General features: G+C 41.1%; 1 pseudogene; it reads right to left on the bottom strand.

Annotated features, from left to right (window-relative positions):
* Positions 1 to 863: 863 nt before the first annotated feature.
* LOC129052821 (cytochrome c oxidase subunit NDUFA4-like) lies at positions 864 to 23968 on the bottom strand (annotated as a pseudogene).
* Positions 23969 to 24937: the final 969 nt, after the last annotated feature.

Below are 24937 nucleotides of genomic sequence, written 5' to 3'. Positions count from 1 at the left end.
TCTTTTTTTTTTTCTTTTCTTTTTTGAGATAGGGTCTCACTTTCTCACCCAGGCTGGAGTGCAGTGGTGTGATCTCGACTCACTGCAGCCTCAATTTCCTGGATTCAAGTGATTCTCATGCTCCAGCCCCCTAAGTCGCTGGGACTACAGGCACACGCCAGCACGCCCGACTAACTTTTGTATTTTTGGTAGAGACAGGGTTTCGCCATGTTGCCCAGGCTGATCTCGAACTCTTGGCCTGATGTGATCCACCTGCCTCAGACTCCCAAAGTCTTAGGATTACAGGCATAAGCTACCGCGCCCAGTAAACTTGTTATTTTTTGATTTGTGTGATTTTCATATTTTTTCTCTTGCCTAAGTTTTTTGGCTAAAATTTTCAGTATTATGTGGCATAGAAGTGGTGAAAAGGGTCATCTTTGTCCTGTTCCTCATACAGGTAATATTAAAACCAGGGTCTTCCATCAGCTATGGCAAGAGTGTAGTTAAAGAAAAGAATCAGACCAAGGATTGAGCCCTGGGGCTCTCTATTTGTAAGAATTTGGGGAGAAGAGAACTTCCGCATAGCTGAACACATGGAAGTTCCTGGAGGGTGCTGCACCTAGAGAGGGCATGGAAGCTCCATGCCCCTTCCCACATACTGTGCCCTATGCATCTTTTTACTCTGGCTGTTCGTCTGTATCCTTTGTCATGTTCTTCATAATAAATGGGTAAACATATTTACTCATCAGTGTTAAAACCCAACACGATACAGTAACATGATTTTGTGCACTTGGAGGAGAAATATTTCCTAGTTAAGGGGAAAATTGGGCAAAGGGCCTCTGGAAGACCTTCACTCTAACCTGTTTTGTAGGAAAACATTTCATTCAGAAGTTTGGACATTTTTTATTCAGTTTGCTGTAATCTATACTCACTGAGTAGAACTTGCATTGATCATTGGGTTCCAGTTTATTCCAAGGTTCTGGGGGATTCTTTCTGTCCCAATTAGCATCTGGGTTAAACAGTGTCAGATGCAAGACATGCAGCCCTGCTCTAGTGCTTCCTGCTCAAATATATACAAAGAGAGGGATGTCAAACTCGAATGCTTTCTGGCCTGACCAAAGGTGGAGCTTGTGTGTAGCCTGGAAGGAGAGAAGAACAAATATTTCAGGCCCAGGTCTAAGTAGTCTAATGCAGCATTTGATTTTTGGAGACTTAGGTAATACAGAACTGAGTTAATAATACTTCTTGTTTCATAACATGCTACTTGTGATTGATGTGAGGCCCTATTTGTTTATTTATTTTACAATGCTAGGTGCCCCCATTTGCCTATTACCCAATCCAAGAGCTAGACTATTACTAGTAACTTACTTACATCCACCTCTAAACTCCCCCTCACTGCATCTTCTTGACTTCCTTCACTCCCACCAGAAGCAACCCTAACCTGAATTGTGCACTTGGCATTCCTTTGATTTTTGTTGCAAATAAGTATATATATAAAACAATATACTCTTTTTTTCTTTTTTGAGGCAGGGTCTCACTCTGATTGTTCAGTATGGAGTGCAGTGGCATGATTTTGGCTCACTGCAGCCTTGACCTCCCCGACTCAGGTGATTCTCCCACCTAAGCCTCCTGAATAGCTGGGACTACAAGAGCACGCCCTGACACCTGGCCAATTTTTCATAGAGACAGGGTTTAGCCATGTTGCCCAGGCTGATCTCAAACTCCTGGACTCAAGCACTCCATCTGCATCTGCCTCCCAAAGTGCTGGGATTACAGGCATGAGCCACTGTGCCCGACCATTATCCTCTTCAGTTTTGCTTGATTTTGAATTTTATAAAAAGGGTGTCACACTGCATGTAGTCCTGTGGGAATTGCTTTTCTCAAACTAACATTTATCCATTGTTGAGCGTAAAACTGCAGTTCACCCATTTGCCTTGCTACATAGTATATCATGGTGTGGATTTGCCACAGTTGTTCTATGCATTCTCTTGTTCGTGAACATTTGCATTGTTACCAGGTTTTTGCTACTGTGGCCAGAGCTGCTGTGAAATTCTTGTCCAGTGGACGTTGAGAGGAATTGCTGAGTTGTGAATGTTCAGCCTTATATATTGATGCCACATTGTTGTCCAAACTGGTTGTGTTCATTTATATTCCCAACATGTTGCAAGCTGTATGAGATCCCACTGCTCTGCATCCTCTCTAACCTTTGATGTTGCTAGGTTTCTTATTCTTTGCCAATCAAATGGGTACAAGATTTATCCTGAGGTCATGTTTAGCATTTCCCTGACTACTGATGAGCTGAGCATATCTTCATGTGTTTATTGGCCACATAGGTTCCTTCTTCTATGGAATTCCTGTTCATGATTTTTGCCTATTTTCTTACTGGGTTGTTTGTCTTTCCTTATTGATTTCTAGGAGTTGTCAAAATATATTCTTGAAACCAGCCTTTTGTCAATTGCATATAGAATAAATATATTCTTCCAGCTTGTACCATGTATTTCCACTTCTGTATGATATCTTTTAAAATTGAGGTAGAACAGGCCAGGAGAGGGGGCTCACACCTGTAATCCTAGCACTATGGGTGGCCAAGGTGGGTGGATCACCTGAAGTCAGGAGTTTGAGACCAGCCTGGCCAATATGGTTAAATCCTGTCTTTACTAAAATACAACAATTAGCCAGGCATGGTGGCGGGTGCCTGCAATCTCAGTTACTCAGGAGGCTGAGGTAGGAGAATAGCTTCAACAAAAGAGGCAGATGTTGCATCAAGCCGAGATCATGCCATTGCACTCCAGCCTGGGTAACAGAAGTGAAACTCTGTCTCAAAAAAAATTAAAAAATGAAAAATAAAAAAATGAGGTATAACACACATATGGCAAATCACAGAAACCTAAGTGTACAATTTTAACACAGTTCTACACCTGGTAACCACCATGCAGATCAAAATAGAGAACACTTTCAACAGCCTCCATCCCCAAAAAGAGAATTTTTAGAGAAGATGAGGAACCAGTAAGGAAGATTGAGGAGTGATCACTGAGATTGGAATAAACCCAGTGTCTTCTCCTTCTGGTAATGGCAGATTAGATAATTCAGATAAACCCTCTGTGTTGGCCATCACTTAGTTGGCCATCTGGTTGAACTCAGTCTACAACCTTGCTCTCTCTCTCTCTGATGATTAGGCTGATATCATATAGTTCAATGACCCAACCCTCTAGTCATATGGTTGGTCTTTCTAGTATGGCCAGCCTCCATTCTGAGTCATCTCATTACATAAACTATCTAGGGGCCTGCCATGATTCACCTCATTAGCATAAACCATGAAGCGTGGTCCATGGGGCCCACCAGGAATGACAAAGACACACCTATCTCTTAGGAAATTGCAAGGGATTAGAGGTTATCTCCCAGGACTCAGGGACAAAGTCCAGACAAATTCTTTATTTTACATTAAGTGCACAGAAAAATGCACATTATAAAAAATTCATCTTATCGGGGTAGAAATATACTGCTATGGTTTGGATATGATTGGTCTGTCCCTGCCAAAACTCATGTGGAAATTGGATCCCCAATGTGGTGGTGTTGGGAGGTGGGGCCTTGTGGGAGGTGTTTGGGTCATGGAGACAGATCCCTCATGAACAGCTTGCTGCCGTTCTGGAGGTAGTGAGTGAGTACTGGCTCTGGTGAGACTGGATTAGTGCCCATAATGGTAGGTTTGTTATAAAGCCAGCAAGCCCCTCAGGTTTTCCCTCTTTGCACATGTCTGCTTCTCCTTTGGCCTTTTCCACTGTTTTGGCCTAGGAGGTGGCTGTCACCAGAAGCTGAGCAGTTACTTTTGCCATGCTTCCTCTACTTCCCAGCTTGCTGAAACATGAGCTAAGTAAACCTCTTTTATTTTTAAATTACCCAATCTCAGGTATTCTGTTACAGCAACACAAAACAGACTAAGACACATACTAGCAATGTCCCAGTAGAGGGAAAAATGGTATTAAGTTGGTGCAAAAGTAATTGCAGATTTTGCCGTTACTTTTTTTTTTTTTTTTTTGTCAGAGTTTCTTTCTTGTTGCCTAGGCTGGAGGGCAATGGCTTGATCTCGGCTCACTGCAAGCCCCACCTCCCAGGTTCAAGCGATTCTCCTGCCTCAGCCTCCTGAGTAGCTGGGATGACAGGCGCCCCCAACCACACCAGGATTTTTTTTTTTTTTTTTTTTTGTATTTTTAGTAGAGACAGGCTTTCACCAAGTTGGCCAGGCTGGTCTTGAACTCCTGACATCAGGTAATCCACCCACATTGGCCTCCCAAAGTGCTGGGATTACAAGCATGAGCTACTGCTCCTGGCCCATCATTACTTTTAACAGCAAAAACTTCTACACCAACCCAATAATACAAACAACTCAATGCATATAATTCAACAACTTACATGAAATGCACTAATTCTTTTAAAGACACAAATTATCAAAACTCACCCAATATAAAATAACTTGAATAGTCCTATAAAGGCATTGAAATTTGGGAGGCCAAGGTGGGAGGATCATCTGAGCTCAGAAGACCGAGACCAGCCTGGGCAACAAAATGAGACACTATCTCTACAAAAAAATTATATATAAAAACAAATGGAATTCATAGTTAAATACCTTCCAAAAAAGATATTCCCAGCCCAGATGGCTTCACTGGCAAATTTCACCGAACATTCAAAGAAGAAATAATACCTACTCTACAATATCTCTTCCCAAAAATAGAACAGGAAGGACTACTTGTCAACACATTTTATGAGGCCAGGATTACCCTGATACCAAAACCAGCCAAAGACAGTATAAAAGAAGCAAGCAAGCAAGAAATGACAGACCACCAACTCTCATGAACATAAATGCAAAAATCATCACAAAATATAAGCAAATTGAATCCAGCAATGTCTAAAAAGAAAAATATCGCTCAACCATGTGAGGCTTATTTCAGGAATGCAGGGTTTATTCAATGTTAAAAAAATCAATTGATTCCATTATATTAATGGTCAATAAAAGAAAGACATGGTAATATTAATTGATGTATAAAAAGCCTTTGGCAAAATTCAACATCTATTCAGGACATAAACTCCCACCAAACTAAGAATAGAAAACTTCCTCAATTTGATAAAGGGATTCTACAAGGAAACTCACAGCTAATATCATAGTTAAGAGTAAACAACTGAATGTTTTTCTCCTATGTTCATGAACAACACAAGGTTATGTACTCTTGCCACTTCTATTCGACATCATACTTAGAAGTCTTTCCTATCATAATAATTCAGGAAATAGAAACAAAAGACATTCATAGAGGAAAAGAAGAAATAAAACTGCCTGGTGTTCACAGATGACATTATTATCTATGCAGAGAATCCCATGGAATCTACAAAAAAAATCCTAGAAATAATAAGTGACTTCACAAAAGGTAAAGCATATATGCTCAATATGCAAAAATCAGTTGTATTTATATATACAGTAACTGCATAAATGGAAACAAAACATTTAAAACCAGTGTCATTTACAATAGCTCCAAAAATGAAAAACCTAGGTATGAGTCAGAGAAATTCGAAGCCCTGAAAACTACACAATGCTAATAAAATAAATCCACGAAGGCCTAAATGAATGGAATAAACGTGAGTATACTTTGTTTATGAATGGGAACACTCAATAAATGTATGAGTTCTCCTTGTATTCATCTATAGATATAACGCAATACAATTAAACTGATAGTATGATTTTTTGTAGACATACACAACATGATTCTGTAATTTATACTGAAAATCAAAAGAACTACAATGATTAAAACAATTTTAAGAAGAATAGACTGACGGGAGCCAAGATGGCCGAATAGGAACAGCTCCAGTCTACAGCTACCAGCGTGAGTGACACAGAAGATGAGTGATTTCTGCATTTCCAACTGAGGTACCAGGTTCATCTCACTGGGGAGTGTCAGAAAGTGGGTGCAGGACAGTGGGTGCAGTGCACCAAGTGTGAGCCAAAGCAGGGCAAGGCATTGCCTCACCTGGAAAATGCAAGGGGTCAGGGAATTCCCTTTCCTAGTCAAAGAATGGGGTGACAGACAGCACCTGGAAAATCGTGTCACTCCCACCCTAATACCGTGCTTTTCCAATGGTCATAGCAAATGGCATACCAGGAGATTATATCCTGTGCCTGGCTCGGAGGGTCCTACGCCCACGGAGCCTCGCTCATTGCTAGCACAGCAGTCTGAGATCAAACTGCAAGACGGCAGCGAGGTTGGGGGAGGGGCGCCCGCCATTGCCGAGGCTTGAGTAGGTACACAAAGTGGCCAGGAAGCTCGAAATGGGTGGAGCCCACCACAGCTCAAGGAGGCCTGCCTGCCTCTGTAGACTCCACCTCTGGGGGTGGGGCATAGCCTAACAAAAGGCAGCAGAATCCTATGCAGACTTAAATGTCCCTGTCTGACAGCTTTGAAGAGAGTAGAGGTTCTCCCAGCACGCAGCTGGAGATCTGAGAATGGACAGACTGCCTCCTCAAGTGGGTCCCTGATCCCCGAGTAGCCTAACTGGGAGGCACCCCCGAGTAGGGGCAGGCTAACACCTCACACAGCCAGGTACTCCTCTGAGACAAAACTTCCAGAGGAACAATCAGGCAGCAACATTTGCTGTTCACCAATATCTGCTGTTCTGCAGACTCCGCTGCTGATACCCAGGCAAACAGGTTCTGGAGTGGACCTCTAACAAACTCCAACAGACTTGCAGCTGAGGGTCCTAACTGTTAGAAGGAAAACCAACAAACAGAAAGGACCTCCACACCAAAACCCCATCTGTACATCACCATCATCAAAGACCAAAGGTAGATAAAACCACAAAGATGGGGAAAAAACAGAGCAGAAAAACTGGAAACTCCAAAAATCAGAGTGCCTCTCCTCCTCCAAAGGAACACAGCTCCTCACCAGCAACAGAACAAAGATAGACAGAGAATGACTTTGACGAGTTGAGAGAAGAAGGCTTCAGATGATCAAACTACTCTGAGCTAAAGGAGGAAGTTCAAACCCATGACAAAGAAGTTGAAAACCTTGAAAAAAAATTAGGCAAATGGCTAACTAGAATAACCAATGCAGAGAAGTCCTTAAAGGACCTGATGGAGCTGAAAACCAAGGCATCAGAACTATGTGACGAATGCACAAGCCTCAGTAGCTGATGCAATCAACTGGAAGAAAGGGTATCAGTGATGGAAGATCAAATGAATGAAATGAAGCAAGAAGAGAAGTTTAGAGAAAAAAGAATAAAAAGAAACAAACAAAGCCTCCAAGAAATATGGGACTATGTGAAAAGACTAAATCTACGTCTGATTGGTGTACCTGAAACTGATGGGGAGAATGGAACCAAGTTGGAAAACACTTTGCAGGATATTCTCCAGGAGAACTTCCCCAATCTAGCCAGGCAGGCCAACATGCAAATTCAGGAAATACAGAGAACACCACAAAGATACTCCTCGAGAAGAGCAACTCCAAGACACATAATTGTCAGATTCACCAAAGTTAAAATGAAGGAAAAAATGTTAAGGGCAGTGAGAGAGAAAGGTCGGGTTACCCACAAAGGGAAGCCCATCAGGCTAACAGCTGATCTTTTGGCAGAAACTCTACAAGCCAGAAGAGAGTGGGAGCCAATATTCAACGTTCTTAAAGAAAAGAATTTTCAACCCAGAATTTCGTATCCACCCAAACTAAGCTTCATAAGTGAAGGAGAAATAAAATACTTTACAGATAAGCAAATGCTGAGAGATTTTGTCACCACCAGGCCTGCCCTAAAAGAGCTCCTGAAGGAAGCACTAAACATGGAAAGGAACAAATGGTACCAGCCACTGCAAAAACATGCCAAATTGTAAAGACCATTGAGGCTAGGAAGAAACTGCATCAACTAATGGGCAAAATAACCAGCTAACATCATGATGACAGGATCAAATTCACACATAACAATATTAACCTTAAATGTAAATGGGCTAAATGCTCCAATTAAAAGACACAGATTGGCAAATTGGATAAAGAGTCAAGACCCATCAGTGTGCTGTATTCAGGAAACCCATCTCACCTGCAGAGACACACATAGGCTCAAAATAAAAGGATGGAGGAAGATCTACCAAGAAATGGAAAACAAAAAAAGGCAGGGGTTGCAATCCTAGTCTCTGATAAAACAGACTTTAAACCAACAAAGATCAAAAGAGACAAAGAAGGCCATTACATAATGGTAAAGGGATCAATTCAACAAGAAGAGCTAACTATCCTAAATACATATGCACCCAATACAGGAGAACCTAGATTCATAAAGCAAATCCTTAGAGACCTAGAAAGAGACTTAGACTCCCACACAATAATAATGCGAGACTTTAACACCCTACCATCAACATTAGAGAGGTCAACGGGACAGAAAGTTAACAAGGATATCCAGGAATTGAACTCAGCTCTGCACCAAGCGGACCTAATAGACATCTACAGAACTCTCCACCCCAAATCAACAGAATATACATTCTTCTCAGCACCACACCACACTTATTCCAAAATTGACCACATAGTTGGAAGTAAAGCACTCCTCAGCAAATGTAAAAGAACAGAAATTATAACAAACTATCTCTCAGATCACAGTGCAATCAAACTAGAACTCAGGATTAAGAAACTCACTCAAAACCACTCAGCTACATGGAAACTGAACAACCTCCTCCTGAATGACTACTGGGTACATAATGAAATGAAGGCAGAAATAAAGATGTTCTTTGAAACCAACGATAAGAAAGACACAACATACCAGAATCTCTGGGAAACATTCAAAGCAGTGTGTAGAGGGAAATTTATAGCACTAAATGCCCAGAAGAGAAAGCAGAAAAGATCTAAAATTGACACCCTAACATCACAATTAAAAGAACTAGAGAAGCAAGAGCAAACACATTCAAAAGCTAGCAAAAGGCAACAAATAACTAAGATCAGAGCAGAACTGAAGGGGGTAGAGACACAAAAAACCCTTCAAAAAATCAATGAATCCAGGAGCTGGTTTTTTGAAAAGATCAACAAAATTGATAGACCATTAGCAAGACTAATAAAGAAGAAAAGAGAGAAGAATCAAATAGACGCAATAAAAAATGACAAAGGGGATATCACCACCAATACCACAGAAATACAAACTACCATCAGAGAATACTATAAACACCTCTATGCAAATAAACTAGAAAATCTAGAAGAAATGGATAAATTCCTTGACACATACACCCTCCCAAGACTAAACCAGGAAGAAGTTGAATCTCTGAATAGACCAGTAACAGGCTCTGAAATTGAGGCAATAATTAATAGCTTACCAACCAAAAAAAGTCCAGGACCAGATGGATTCATAGCCAAATTCTACCAGAGGTACAAGGAGGAGCTGGTACCATTCCTTCTGATACTATTCCAATCAATAGAAAAAGAGGGAATCCTCCCTAACTCATTTTATGAGGCCAGCATCATCCTGATACCAAAGCCGGGCAGAGACACAACAAAAAAAGAGAATTTTAGACCAATATCCCTGATGAACATCAATGGAAAAATCCTCAATAAAATACTGGCAAACCAAATCCAGCAGCACATCAAAAAGCTTATCCACCATGATCAAGTGGGCTTCATCCCTGGGATGCAAGGCTGGTTCAACATATGCAAATCAATAAATGTAATCCAGCATATAAACAGAACCAACAACAAAAAACACATGATTATCTCAATAGATGCAGAAAAGGCCTTTGACAAAATTCAACAACGCTTCATGCTAAAAACTCTCAATAAGTTAGGTATTGATGGGACGTATCTCAAAATAATAAGAGCTATCTATGACAAACCCACAGCCAATATCATACTGAATGGGCAAAAACTGGAAGCATTCCCTTTGAAAACTGGCACAAGACAGGGATGCCCTCTCTCACCACTCCTATTCAATATAGTGTTGGAAGTTCTGGTCAAGGCAATCAGGCAGGAGAAGGAAATAAAGAGTATTCAATTAGGAAAAGAGGAAGTCATATTGTCCCTGTTTGCAGATATGATTGTATATCTAGAAAACCCCATCGTCTCAGTCCAAAATCTCCTTAAGGTGAGAAGCAACTTGAGCAAAGTCTCAGGATACAAAATCAATGTACAAAAATCACAAGCATTCTTATACACCAATAACAGACAAACAGAGAGCCAAATCATGAGTGAACTCCCATTCACAATTGCTTCAAAGAGAATAAAATACCTAGGAATCCAACTTACAAGGGATGTGAAGGACCTCTTCAAGGAGAACTACAAACCACTGCACAATGAAATAAAAGAGGACACAAACAAATGGAAGAACATTCCATGCTCATGGGTAGCAAGAATCAATATTGTGAAAATGGCCATACTGCCCAAGGTAATTTATAGATTCAATGCCATCCCCATCAAGCTACCAATGACTTTCTACACAGAATTGGAAAAAACTACTTTAAAGTTCATATGGAACCAAAAAAGAGCCCACATTGCCAAGTCAATCCTAAGCCAAAAGGACAAAGCTGGAGACATCACACTATCTGACTTCAAACTATACTACAAGGCTACAGTAACCAAAACAGCATAGTACTGGTACCAAAACAGAGATATAGACCAATGGAACAGAACAGAGCCCTCAGAAATAATGCTGCATATCTACAACCATCTGATCTTTGACAAAGCTGACAAAAACAAGAAATGGGGAAAGGATTCCCAATTTAATAAATGGTGCTGGGAAAACTGGCTAGCCATATGGAGAAAGCTGAAACTGGATCCCTTCATTACACCTTATACAAAAATTAATTCAAGATGGGTTAAAGACTTCAATGTTAGACCTAAAACCATAAAAACTCTAGAAGAAAACATAGGCAATATCATTCAGGACATAGGCATGGGCAAGGACTTCATGTCTAAAACACCAAAAGCAATGGCAACAGAAGCAAAAATTGACAAATGGGATCTAATTAAACTAAAGAGCTTCTGCACAGCAAAAGAAGCTATCATCAGAGTGAACAGGCAAACTACAGAATGAGAAAAAATTTTTGCAATCTACTCATCTGACAAAGGGCTAATATCCAGAATCTACAATGAACTCAAACAAATTTACAAGAAAAAATCAAACAACCCCATCAATAAGTGGGTGAAGGATATGAACAGACACTTCTCAAAAGAAGACATTTATGCAGCCAAAAGACACATGAAAAAATGCTCATCATCACTGGCCATCAGAGAAATGCAAATCAAAACCACAATGAGTTACCATCTCACACCAGTTAGAACGGCAGTCATTAAAAAGTCAGGAAACAACAGGTGCTTATGGAGAAATAGGAACACTTTTACATTGTCGGTGGGACTGTAAACTAGTTCAACCACTGTGGAAGACAGTGTGGTGATTCCTCATGGATCTAGAACTAGAAATACCATTTGCCCAGCAATCCAATTACTGGGTATATACCCAAAGGATTATAAATCATGCTGCTATAAAGACACATGCACACATATGTTTATTGTGGCACTATTCACAATAGCAAAGAGTTGGAACCAACCTAAATGTCTGACAATGATAGACTGGCTTAAGAAAATGTGGCACATATACACCATGGAATACTAAGCAGCCATAAAAATGATGAGTTCATGTCCATTGTAGGGACATGGATGAAGCTGGAAACCATCATTCTCAGCAAACTATCGCAAGAACAGAAAACCAAACACTGCATGTTCTCACTCATAGGTGGGAATTGAACAATGAGAACACATGGACACAGGAAGGGGAACATCACACACCAGGGCCTATTGTGGGGTGGGGGCAGGGGGTAGGGATAGCATTTGGAGATATAGCTAATGTTAAATGACAAGTTACTGGGTGCAGCACACCAACATGGCACATGTATACATACATAACTAACCTGCACATTGTGCACATGTACCCTAAAACTTAAAGTATAATAATAAAAAAAAAGAATAAAGTTGGAGGAATCACTTTACCTACTTTTTTTCTTTTCTTTTCTTTCTTTCTTTCTTTCTTTCTCTTTCTTTCTTTCTTTCTTTCTTTCTCTCTCTCTCTCTGTCTCTCTCTCTCTCTCTCTCTCTCTTTCTTTCTTTCTTTCTTTCTTTCTTTCTTTCTTTTTTAAGACAGAGTCTCATTCTGTTGTCCAGGCTGGAGTGCAGTGACAAAATTTTGGCTCACTGCAGCCTTTAACTACCGGGCTTAAGTGATCTTCCTGCCTCAGCCTCCTGAGTAGCTAGAACTAAAGGTGTGCAGCATAACACCTAAGTTTTTTATTTTCTTGTAGAGATGAGATTTCATTATGTTTCACAGATCTCACTATGTTGCCCAGGCTGGTCTTCAATTCCTGAGCTCAAGTGGTCCTCCTGGTTTGGCCTCCCAAAACCCACTTTATTATTATTATTATACTTTAAGTTATGGGGTGCCTAGGCACAACATGCAGGTTTGTTACATAGGTATACATGTACCGTGTTAGTTTGCTGCACCCATCAACTCGTCATTTACATTAAGTATTTCTCCTAATGCTATCCCTCCCCAAGCCCCCCAGCCCCTGACAAGCCCTGGTGTGTGATGTTCCCCTCCCTGTGTCCATGCCAAAACCCACTTTTAAGACTCACCAGAATACTACACTAATTAAGACAAGTGTGTTATTGGCAATGTGGTAGATATAAGTCAGGGGGATATATAGAGATTCCAGAAATAGACCCTAGATCTATTGCCAATAAATTTTTAAATTTATGGGCCCGGCACGGTGGCTCACTCCTATAATCCCAGCACTTTGGGAGGCCGAGGCGGGTGGATCACAAGGTCAGGAGATGAGATCATCCTGGCTAACACTGTGAAAACCCATCTCTACTAAAAGTACAAAACGTTAGCCAGGCTTGGATTGGGTGCCTCTATTCCCAGCTACTTGGGAGGCTGAGGCAGGAGAATGGTGTGAGCCCAGGAGGCAGAGCTTGCAGTGAGCTCAGAGTGCGCCACTGCACTACAGCCTGGGTGGCAGACTGAGACTCTGTCTCAAAAAAAAAAAACAAAAAGCAAAAAACTTAAATTTATTTTTTGAGGAGCAATTTTCATAACATTAACCTTTCAAAATGAACAGTCCAGCAGCATTTAGTATTTTCATAATGTTGTGCAAGTACTGCTTCTATCTAGTTTGGAACATTTTCATCATTTTCAAAGAGATTGCATACTCATTAGGAAACTACTTCCTATCCTCTTCCTCCTGGGCTCTGGCACCCACTAATTTAGTTTCTGTCTTTATGGATTTACCTATTCTGGATATTTCATATTAATCAAATCATACAATATGTAACCTTCATGTCTCTCTCTTTTTTTTTTTTTTGTTATTGAGACAGAGTATCACTCTGTCACTCAGGCTGGAGTGCAATGGTGTGAACATGGCTCACTGCAGCCTTGTTAGAACTCCTGGGCTTATGGGATCCTCCCACTTTGGCCTCCTGAGTAGCTGGAACTACAAGCACACACCACCACATCTGACTAATTTTTTTGTAGAGACGGCATTTGCCATGTTGCCCAGCTGGTGTCGAACTCCTGGCCTCAAGTGATCCACCCATCTTGGCCTCCAAAAGTGTTAGGCATGAGCCACTGCGCCTGATCTTTGCTTTTTTTTTTTTCTTAGCATGATGTTTTTGAGGCCTATCCACGTTGTAGCATGTATCAGTATTTCATTCCTTTTAAAGGCTGAATAATATTTCACTGTATGCATAGACAACAGTTTGTTAATCCATTCATCAGTTGATGGATATTTGGGTTATTCCCACTTTTTGACTTTTGAAATAATACTGTTATGAACATGCATGTACAAGTATTTCTTTGAGCACCTGTTTTCAGTTCTTTTATTATTATTATTATACTTTAAGTTCTGAGATACATGTGCAGAACATGCAGGTTTGTTACATAGGTATACAAGTACCATGGTGGTTTTCTGCACCCATCAACTCATCATCTACGTTTGGTATTTCTCCTAATGCTATCCTTCCCCTAGCCCCCAACCCCCTGACAGGCCCCAGTGTGTGATGTTCTGCCCCCTGTGTCCATGTGTTCTCATTGTTCAACTCCCACTTATGAGTGAGAACATGCATTGTCTGGTTTTCAGTTCCTGTGTTAGTTTGCTGAGAATGATGGTTTCCAGCTTCATCCATGACCCTGCAAAGGACATAAACTCATCCTTTTTATGGCTGCATAGTATTCCATGGTGTATATATGCCACATTTTCTTTATCCAGTCTATCATTGATGGACATTTGGGTTGGTTCCAAGTCTTTGCTGTTGTGAACAGTGCTGCAATAAACATATGTGTGCATGTGTCTTTATAGTAGAATGATTTATAATCCTTTGGGTATATACTCAGTAATGAGATTGCTGGGTCAAATGGTATTTCTGGTTCTAGATCCTTGAGGAGTCACCATACTGCCTTCTGCAATGGTTGGACTAATTTACACTCCCACCAACAGTGTAAAAGCATTCCTATTTCTCCACATCCTCTCCAGCATTTTTTTTTCCTTACTTTTTAGTGATTGTCATTTTAACTGGTGTGAGATGGTATCTCATTGTAGTTTCGATTTGCATTTCTCTAATGACCAGTGATGGTGAGCTTTTTTTCATATGTTTGTTGGCCACATAAATGTCTTCTTTGAGAAGTGTCTGTTCATATCCTTTGCCCAATTTTTTATAGGGTTGTTTGTTTTTTTCTTGTAAATTTGTTTAAGTTCTTTGTAGATTCTGGATATTAGCCCTTTGTCAGATGGAGAGATTGCAAAAATTTTCTCCCATTCTGTAGGTTGCCTGTTCACTCTGATGATAGCTTCTTTTGCTGTGCAGAAGTTCTTTGGTTTAATTAGATCCCATTTGTCTATTTTGGCTTTTGTTGCTATTGCTTTTGGTGTTTTAGTCATGAAGTCTTTGCCCATGCCTATGTCCTGAATGGTATTGCCTATGTTTTCTTCTAGGGTTTTTATAGTTTTAGGTCTTATGTTTAAGTCTTTAATCCATCTTGAGTTAATTTTTGTATAAGGTGTAAGGAAGGGGTCCAGTTTCAGTTTTCTGCATATGGCTAGCCAGTTTTCCCGACACCATTTATTAAACAGGGAATCCTTTCCCCATTTCTTGTTTTTGTCAGTTTTGTCAAAGATCAGATGGTTGTAGATGTGTGGCATTATTTCGGAGGCCTCTGTTTTGGTCCATTAATATATATGTATGTATATATATATATATATATATATATATATATATATATATATATATATATCTTTTGGTACCAGTACCATGCTGTTTTGGTTACTGTAGCCTTGTGGTATAGTTTAAAGTCAGGTAGCGTGATGCCTCCAGCTTTGTTCTTTTTGCTTAGGATTGTCTTGGCTATATGGGCTCTTTTTTGGTTCCATATGAAATTTAAAGTAGTTTTTTCTAATTCTGTGAAAAAAGGCACTGGTAGCTTGTTGGAGATAGCATAAAATCTACAAATTAGTTTGGGCAGTATGGCCATTTTCACAATATTGATTCTTCCTATCCATGAGCATGGAATGTTTTAAAATTTGTTTGCGTCCTCTTATATTTCGTTGAGCAGTGGTTTGTAGTTCTCCTTGAAGAAGTCCTTCACATCCCTTTAAAGTTGTATTCCCAGGTATTTTATTCTCTTTGTAGCAATTGTGAATGGGAGTTCACTCATGATTTGGCTCTCTGTTTGTCTGTTATTGGTGTATAGGAATGCTTGTGATTTTGCACATTGATTTTGTATCCTGAGACTTTGCTGAAGTTGCTTATCAGCTTAAGGAGATTTTGGGCTGAGATGATGGGGTTTTCTAGATATACAATCATGTCATCTGCAAACAGGGACAATTTGACTTCCTCTCTTCCTATTTGAATACCCTTTATTTCTTTCTCTTGCAGGATTGCCCTGGCCAGAACTTCCAATACTATGTTACATAGGAGTGGTGAGAGAGGGCATCCTTGTCTCGTGCCAGTTTTCAATGGGAATGCTTCCAGCTTTTGCCCATTCAGTATGATATTGGCTGTGGGTTTGTCATAAATAGTTCTTATTATTTTGAGATATGTTCCATCAATACCTAATTTATTGAGAGTTTTTAGCATGAAGCGTTGTTGAATTTTATCAGAGGCCTTTTCTGCATCTATTGAGATAATCATGTGGTTTTTGTCTTTGGTTCTGTTTATGTGATGGATTACATTTATTAATTTGTGTGTGTTGAACCATCCTTGCATACCAGGGATGAAGCCAACTTGATCATGGTGGATAAGTTTTTTGATGTGCTGCTGGATTTGATTTGCCAGTATTTTACTGAGGATTTTCACATCAATGTTCATCAGGGATATTGGCCTGAAGTTTTCTTTTTTTGTTGTGTCTCTGCCAGATTTTGGTATCAGGATGATGCTAGCCTCATAAAATGAGTTAGGGAGGATTCCCTCTTTTTCTATTCTTTGGAATAGTTTCAGAAGGAATGGTACCAGCTCCTCTTTGTACTTCTTGTAGAATTCGGCTGTGAATCCATCTGGTCCTGGACTTTTGTTGGTTGGTAGGCTATTAATTACTGCCTCATTTTCAGAACTTGTTATTGGTCTATTTAGAGATTCGACTTCTTCCTGGTTTAGTCTTGGGAGGGTGTATGTGTCCAGGAATTTGCCTATTTCTTCTAGATTTTCTAGTTTATTTGCATAGAGGTGTTTATAGTCTTCTCTGATGGTAGTTTGTATTTCTGTGGGATCAGTGGTGATATTCCCTTTATCATTTTTTATTGTATCTATTTGATTCTTCTCTCTTTTCTTCTTTCTTAGTCTAGCTAGTGGTCTATCTATTTTGTTGATCTTTTCAAAAAACCACCTCCTGGGTTCATTGATTTTTTTGAAGGATTTTTTTTGTGTCTTCATCTCCTTCAGTTCTGCTCTGATCTTAGTTATTTCTTGTCTTCTGCTGGCTTTTGAATTTGTTTGCTTTTGCTTCTCTAGTTCTTTTCATTGTGATGTTAGGGTGTTGATTTTAGATCTTTCCCACTTTCTCCTGCGGGCATTTAGTGCCATAAATTTCACTCTAAACACTGCTTTAACTGTGTCCCAAAGATTCTGGTACCTTGTGTCTTTGTTCTCATTGGTTTCAAAGAACATCTTCATTTCTGCCTTCATTTCATTATGTACCCAGTAGTCATTCAGGAGCAGGTTGTTTAGTTTCCATGTAGTTGTGCAGTTTTGAGTGAATTTCTTAATCTTGAATTCTAATGTGATTGCACTGTGGTCTGAGAGACTGTTACGATTTCTGTTCTTTTGCATTTGCTCAGCAGTGTTTTACTTCCAATTACGTGGTCAATTTTAGAATAAATGTGATGTAGTGCTGAGAAGAATGTATATTCTGTTGATTTGGGGTGGAGAGTTCTGTCAATGTCTATTAGGTCCACTTGGTGCAGAGCTGAGTTCAAGTTCTGAATATCCTTCTTAATTTTCTGTCTTGTTGATCTGCCTAATATTGACAGTGGGGTGTTGAAGTCTCCCACTATTATTGTGTGGGAGTCTAAGTCTCTTTGTAGGTCTCTAAGAACTTGCTTTATGAATCTGGGTGCTTCTGTATTGGGTGCCTTTATATTTAGGATAGTTAGCTCTTCTTGTTGAATTGATCCCTTAACAATTATGTAATGCCCTTCTTTGCCTTTTTTGATCTCTGTTGGTTTAAAGTCTTTTTTGTCAGAGACTAGGATTGCAACTCCTCCTTTTTTGTTTTTTCTTTCCATTTGCTTGGTAAATATTCCTCCATCCCTTTATTTTGAGCCTATGTATGTCTTTGCACATGAGATGGGTCTCCTGAATACAGCACACCAACAGGTCTTTACTCTTTATCCAATTTGCCAATCTGTGTCTTTAATTAGGGCATTTAGTCCATTTACATTTAAGGTAATATTGTTATGTGTGAATTTGATCCTGTCATTATGATGCTAGCTGGTTATTTAGCCTGTTAGTTGATGCATTTTCTTCATAGTGTCAATGGTCTTTACAATTTGGTATGTTTTTGCAGTGGTTGGTACCAGTTTTTCCTTTCCATATTTAGTGATTCCTTCAGGAGCTCTTTTAGGGCAGGCCTGGTGGTGACAAAATCTCTCAGCATTTGTTTGTCTGTAAAGGATTTTAATTCTCCTTCACTCATGAGACTTAGTTTGGCTGGATATGAAATTCTGGGTTGAAAATTCTTTTCTTTAAGAATGTTGAATATTGGCCCCCACTCTCTTCTGGCTTGTAGGATTTCTGCAGAGAGATCCGCTGTTAGTCTGAAGAGCTTCCTTTTGTGGGTAACCCTACCTTTCTCTGTCTTCCCTTAACATTTTTTCCTTCATTTCAACCTTGTTGAATCTGACAATTATGTGTCTTGGGGTTGCTCTTCTCAAGGAGTATCTTTGTGGTGTTCTCCGTATTTCCTGAATTTGAATGTTGGCCCATCTTGCTAGATTGGGGAAGTTCTCCTGGATAATATCCTGAAGAGTGTTTTCCAACTTGGTTCCATTCTCCCTGTCACTTTCAGGTACACTAATCAAATGTAGATTTGGTCTTTTCACATAGTCCCATATTTCTTGGAGGCTTTGTTTGTTTCTTTTTACTCTTTTATCTCTAACCTTGTCTTCTCACTTTATTTCATTAAGTTGATCTTCAATCTCTGATATCCTTTCTACTTGATCGATTCAGCTATTGATACTTGTGTATGCTTGACGAAGTTCTCTTGTTGTGTTTTTCAGCTCCATCAGGTCATTTATATTCCTCTCTAAACTACTTTTTCTAGTTAGCAATTCATCTAACCTTTTTTCAAGGTTCTTAGCTTCCTTGCATTGGGTTAGAACATGCTCCTTTAGCTTGGAGGAGTTTGTTATTACCCACCTTCTGAAGTCTACCCTGTTAATTTGTCAAACTCATTTTCCGTTTGGTTTTGTTCCCTTGCTGGTGAGGAGTTGTGATCCTTTGGAGGAGAAAAGGTGTTCTGGTTTTTGGAATTTTCAGCCTTTTTGCACTGGGTTTTTGTCATCTTCATGGATTTATCTACCTTTGGCCTTCGATGTTGGTGACCTTCGGATGGGGTTTCTGTGTGGATGTCTTTTTTGTTGATATTGATGCTGTTCCTTTCTATCTGTTAGTTTGGCTTCTCATAGTCAGGCCCCTCTGCTGCAGGTTGGCTGGCGTTTGCTGGGGGCCCACTCCAGACCCTGTAGCCTGGGTATCACCAGTGGAGGCTGCAGAACAGCAAAGATTGCTGCCTGTTCCTTCCTCTGGAAGCTTCATCCCAGAAGGGCACCCACCAGATGCCAGCCAGAGCTCTCCTGTATGAGATGTCTGTCGACCCCTCCTGGGAGGTGTCTCCCAGTCAGGAGGCACAAAGGTCAGGGACCCACTTGAGGAGGCAGTCTGTCCCTTAACAGAGCTTGAGTGCTGTGCTGGGAAATCTGCTGCTCTCCTCAGAGCTGGCAGACAAGAACATTTAAGTCTGCTGAGGCTGTGCCCCCAGCCACCCCTTCCCCCACATGCTCTGTCCCAGGGAGATCTGAGTTTTATCTATAAGCCCCTGACTGGGGCTGCTGCCTTTCTTTCAGAGATGCCCTGCCCACAGCGGAGGAATCTAGAGAGGCAGTCTGGCTACAGCAGCTTTGCTGAGCTGCAGTGGGCTGTGCCCAGTTTGAACTTCCTGGGGGCTTTATTTACACTGTTAGGGGAAAACCGCCTACTCAAGCCTCAGTAATGGCAGATGCCCCTCCCCTCATCAAGCTTGAACATCCCAGGTCGACTTCAGACTGCTGTGCTGGCAGTGAGAATTTCAAGCCAATGGATCTTAGCTTGCTGAGCTCCACGAGGGTGGGATCCAGTCGTGGATCTAGGGAGCTAGACCACTTGGCTCCCTGGCTTTAGCCCCCTTTCCAGGGGAGTGAACAGTTCTGTCTTGCTGGCATTCCAGGTGCCTCTGGGGCATGAAAAAAACTCCTGAAACTAGCTCGGTGTCTGCCCAAATGGCTGCCCAGTTTTGTGCTTGAAATCCAGGGCCCTGGTGGCATAGGCACCCGAGAGAATCTCCTGGTCTGAGGGTTGTGAAGACCATGGGAAAAGTGTAGTATCTGGGCCAGAGTGCACTGTTCCTCACAGCCCAGTCCCTCACTGCTTCCCTTGCCTAGGGGAGGGAGTTCCCCAACCCCTTGAGCTTCCTGGGGGAGGTGACGGCCCACCCTGCTTCAGCTCACCCTCCATGGGCTGCACCCACTGTCTAACCAGTCCCAATGAGATGAGTTGGGTATCTCAGTTGGAAATGCAGAAATCACCTGCCTTCTGTGTTGATCTCGCTGGGAGCTGCAGACTGGAGCTGTTCCTATTTGACCATCCTGCTTTTCTTTTTTTTTTTTTTTTTTTCAGACAGAGTCTCATTCTGTTGCCCAGGCTGGAGTGCAGTTGTGGGATCTCAGCTCGCTGCAACCTCTGCCTCCCATGTTCAAGCTTCAAGCAATTCTCCCACCTCAGCCTCCCAAGTAGCTGGGATTACAGGCACCTGCCATCACGCCCAGCTAATTTTTGTAGAGAAGGGGTTTCACCAGGTTGGCCAGGCTGGTCTTGAACTCCTGACCTCAGGTGATCTGCCCGCCTCAGCCTCCCAAAGTGCTGAGATTACAGGTTTGAGCCACCTCACCTGGACTGTTTTCATCTCTTTTGACTATAGACCTATGAGTGTAATTCCAAATTCGCCTGGTAATTCTATGTTTAACTTTTTAGGAACCACCAAAATGTTTTCCACAGTGGCTGAATTATTTTACATTCCCAGCAGCCATGTATGAAAGTTCTAATTTCTCCACATCCTATTCAACAATTCTTATTTTCCCTATTGAAGTAAGTATAGGCATCCTGGTAGATGTGAAATAGTACCTTATTGTTTTCATTTGCATTTTCCTAGTAGCTAATGATGTTGAGTATGTTTACATGCATTTCTTGGCTATTTGTATATCTTCACTGGAGACATGTCCATTCAAATCTTTTGCTTATTTCAAAACTGGGGTTGTCTTTTGTTGTTGGGTTTTTCTGGTAAGTTTTAATATATTCTGGATATCAAACTATCAGATATATGATTGGCAAAGTTTTTTCTCCTATTCTGCTATCTTTTCACTTTTTGAAAATGTCCATTGATGCACAAAAGTTTACAATTTTCAATGAAGTCCCATTTATCTTTTTAATTTTCATTGCCTGTGCTTTTGGTGTCATATTCTAAGAATCGAATGCCAAATACAAAGTCATGATTTATCCCTATACTTTGTTCTAATAGTTTAATATTTTTAACTCTTACATTTAGGTTTTTGATACATTTTGAGTTAATTTTGGTACATGGTATAGGGTATGAGATAGCGGTCCAACTTCATTTTTTGGCATATGGATAACCAGTTGTCCTAGCACCATTTGTTTAAGAAATGATTCTTTCCCCATTGAATGGCCTTGGGACTCTTGTTGAAAATAAATTTAGCATAGGCTGGCCCCCAGAGACTCAGGCTCCAGGCTTGCCCTTGCAGTCCCAGGCACCAGGTCACCCCTGCATATTGTCTTCAGCTCCAACCCAGTGCCAATCCCAGGTTCCAGGTCACCCGTGCACACTGTCTTCAGCTCCAACACAGTGCCAGTCCAGCCTGCACAGACTCAGGCTCCAGGCCCACCTCATCACCAGGCAGGCCATGATTGTCCCAGGCTCCAGACTGGCCCCATGGCCAGGCTGCTCCCCTCAACCCTAGACTCTGGGTACACCCATGAACCAAGACACCAGGCCCACCTTGAGGCCAGGCTAGCCTCATAGCCCCAGGCTCTGAGCTGGCACCCATGGCCACCAGGCCTGCCAAGTCACCAGGGTGGCCGTGCAGCCTCAGACTCCAGGTCAGCCTCCAGAACCCCAGACTCCAGGCTGGCACATGCAGACGTTACCTCCAGACCAGTCCCCACCACCCCAGACTTCAGGCCTGGACTTGTAAACCCAGCTTCCAGATCCTCCCATGTCAGGACAATGCTTACCTACCCTGGACCCAGTCTGCTTCAATGATAGGCTAGCTTCTGTAGTTTCAGACTTTAGGCTGTCATACATAGACCTAGCCTCTGTACCCACTCCAGCTCCAGGCTGACCCCTGTGACCTCAAGGACCAGGCCAGCAACTGCACTGCCAGCTTCCATGCCAGCCCCCAAGGATTAAAGGCTCCAGGCTTGCCCAGGGCCAGGCTAGTTCCTTTGGCTTCAATTCCAGGCTGGGCCTCTGACATGCAGGTCCAGGACCACCCGAGGCATCAGATTGGCTCAGAGCAAGCACAGAAACATTGTAACACTAGGAGATAGTTGAACATATTTTACAATTGACTGGATATATTACACAAGTGTGGTAAGCAACTTTTGTAGAGATAGTATGTGTGTGATAATGCAATTTTCTTCCCAATTTTGGACTACAGTTGAATAAACTTTTTAATTATTTAGACACATTTTTACTGAATAATGTTATGATTTTTTGAATAATAAATTTGATTTTGTAAATACGTATTTCCTGATGTGATTTTTGTGAGAAACACTAAATCTTTTGTAAATCACATCCTCGTATAATTGGCATGAGCTAAATAATAGTTTGTGGGTGATTTGCATTGTACAATACTTGTGAGACTTTTAGAATTATAAAAATATTTATTAACTTTTAGTGTGTTGTTTGAACAAATTATTGGAACATACTGAAGATATGAGTAGGATTTTTTCTGCATATTTCAGATGTGTACTTGGGCTAGCTTTCTTGTATTTTTCAAAACAAAATAGTGTCTTTTCTCTTAAAATCAATAAATCTGTTTTCTTGTTGCAAAGAAGTTTACAATTTTCACTATTGTTAAGCGCACAGTTTAATAGTATTAACTACATCCCCATTGCTGTACAACCATCACCACTATCTATCTCTACAAGTTGTTTCATCTTCCCAAACGGAAACTATGTACCCATGAAATAACCCCCCATTTCCTCTTCCCCCACTCAGATGCTGGAACACAGCATTCTGTTTTCTGTCGATATAAATTTGATTACTCTAGGTACCTCATATAAATGGAATCATACAGTATTTGTCCTTTGGTGACTAGCTTATTTCACTTAGCATAATGCCCTGAAGGTTCACTCATGTTGTATCATATGACAGGCTTTTCCTTTTTTAAAGGCCAAATAATATTTCATTGGATGTATACGCCACCTTGTAAAAATCCATGCATCCATTCATGGAGAGTCAGGTTTTTTCTACCTCCTGGCTATTGTGAATAATACTGCCATGAATATGGGTGTGCAAATATATATTCAAGATCCTTTCTCAGGTATTCTTGATGTATACCCAGAAGTCAGATTGATGGATCATATTTAGGTAATTCTATTTTTAAATTTTGGAGAAATTATCATACTGTTTTTAATAGTGGGTGCACCATTTCACATTCCCACTAGTGTACAGGGGTTCCAGTTTCTGGGTTTTTTTTTTTTTCTTAATAGTGGCTATCCCAACAGGCATGAGGTAATATTGTGGTTCTCATTTGTATTTCCCTGATGATTAGTATTAGTCAATTCAGGCTGCTATAACAAAGTACCGTAGACGGGGTGGCTTAAAGAACAAATGTTTATTTCCCACAGTTCTGCAGACTGGGAAGTTCAAGGTAAAGGTGCTGGCAGATTCAGTGTCTAGTGACGGCCCTCTTCATGATGCATGAGAAGCACCAGGCTCACAGAGGAGCTGCAAGCCTCTGTTCCACACAAAGAGCTAGCACCCAATAGAAACATGGGCAGGGAGGCTCACAGTCAAGAAGCAGGGGTTTTAGGTTTGTTTCTGCTAGTGCTGTGAAAAGCACCATTGTCATTTTCCTAGGGACTCACTACGTTTAACCTGTAACGGCTTTGTGTAGCACCTACGTGTTAACCATGTTCCCATCCATGAGCACAGGATGTCTCCATTTATTGGTCTTCTGCATGTTTCATCAGTGTTTGATTGGTTTCAGTGTGCACACATTTCACCTCCCTGGATAAATGTATTCCAAAGTGTTTTGTTCTTGTCCTGGTATTCTAAATATGTTGGTTTCCCGGGTGTCTTTTCAGATAGTTTCTTGTTCAGGCATAAAAATGCAAATGATTTTCACATGTTGCTTTTGTACTCTGTAACTTTGCTGACTTTGTTTATTGGTTTTGACCATTTTTCGGTGCAGTGTACATCAGGGTTTTCTCTATGTGAGATCATGTCATCCGCAAGCAGAGAAAATTGAGCTTCTTAGTTTCCAATTTGTTTGCCTTTTATTTCTTTTTCTTAGAATAGGTGATCAAATTGGCACGTGGCTCTGCCCAAGAGGGTTCATTGGCATGTGGGTGTGGTGGTTTGGCAGGCCAGAGTTTTTATTTCTAAGAGTTTGTCCCACTCCATGCCCTCCTAGATTTTAGAATTGAAAAATACCTCTTGTTTAAGATAGATCCCATCCCTGCTTTTGTGCATTCACACCTTCACAAATCCTTCACCACTGCCTCCACTCTGTGAATCAGCTCTTTCTCCCTCAAGGGAGAGCATTCCTGATTAATTTGATTCCCAAGCGGGTGTGTGCATAGGCACCCACGTGTGCACGTGTGCACACACAAACAAGAGAAACACAGGGCCCAGCATGGTGGCTCACACCTCTAATCCCAGCATTCTGGGAGGCTGAGGTGGGCAGACCACTTGAGGTCAGGAGTTCAAGACCAGCCTGGCCAACATGGTGAAACCCGGATATCCACCAAAAAAAAAAAAAAAAAAAAATTACCCAGGCATGGTGGTGCATGCCTGTAGTCCCCAGCTACTTGGAAAGTTGATGCAGGAGAATTGATTGAACCTGGCAGGTAGAGGTTGCAGTGAGCCAAGATCGTGCCACTGCACTCCAGCCTGGGTGACAGAGTGAGGTTCCATCTCAAAAAAGCAA

This window comes from Pongo abelii, chromosome X (genome assembly GCF_028885655.2).
Source record: "Pongo abelii isolate AG06213 chromosome X, NHGRI_mPonAbe1-v2.0_pri, whole genome shotgun sequence".
NCBI lineage: Eukaryota > Metazoa > Chordata > Mammalia > Primates > Hominidae > Pongo > Pongo abelii.
This window is presented reverse-complemented; position numbering and strand designations above follow the sequence as displayed.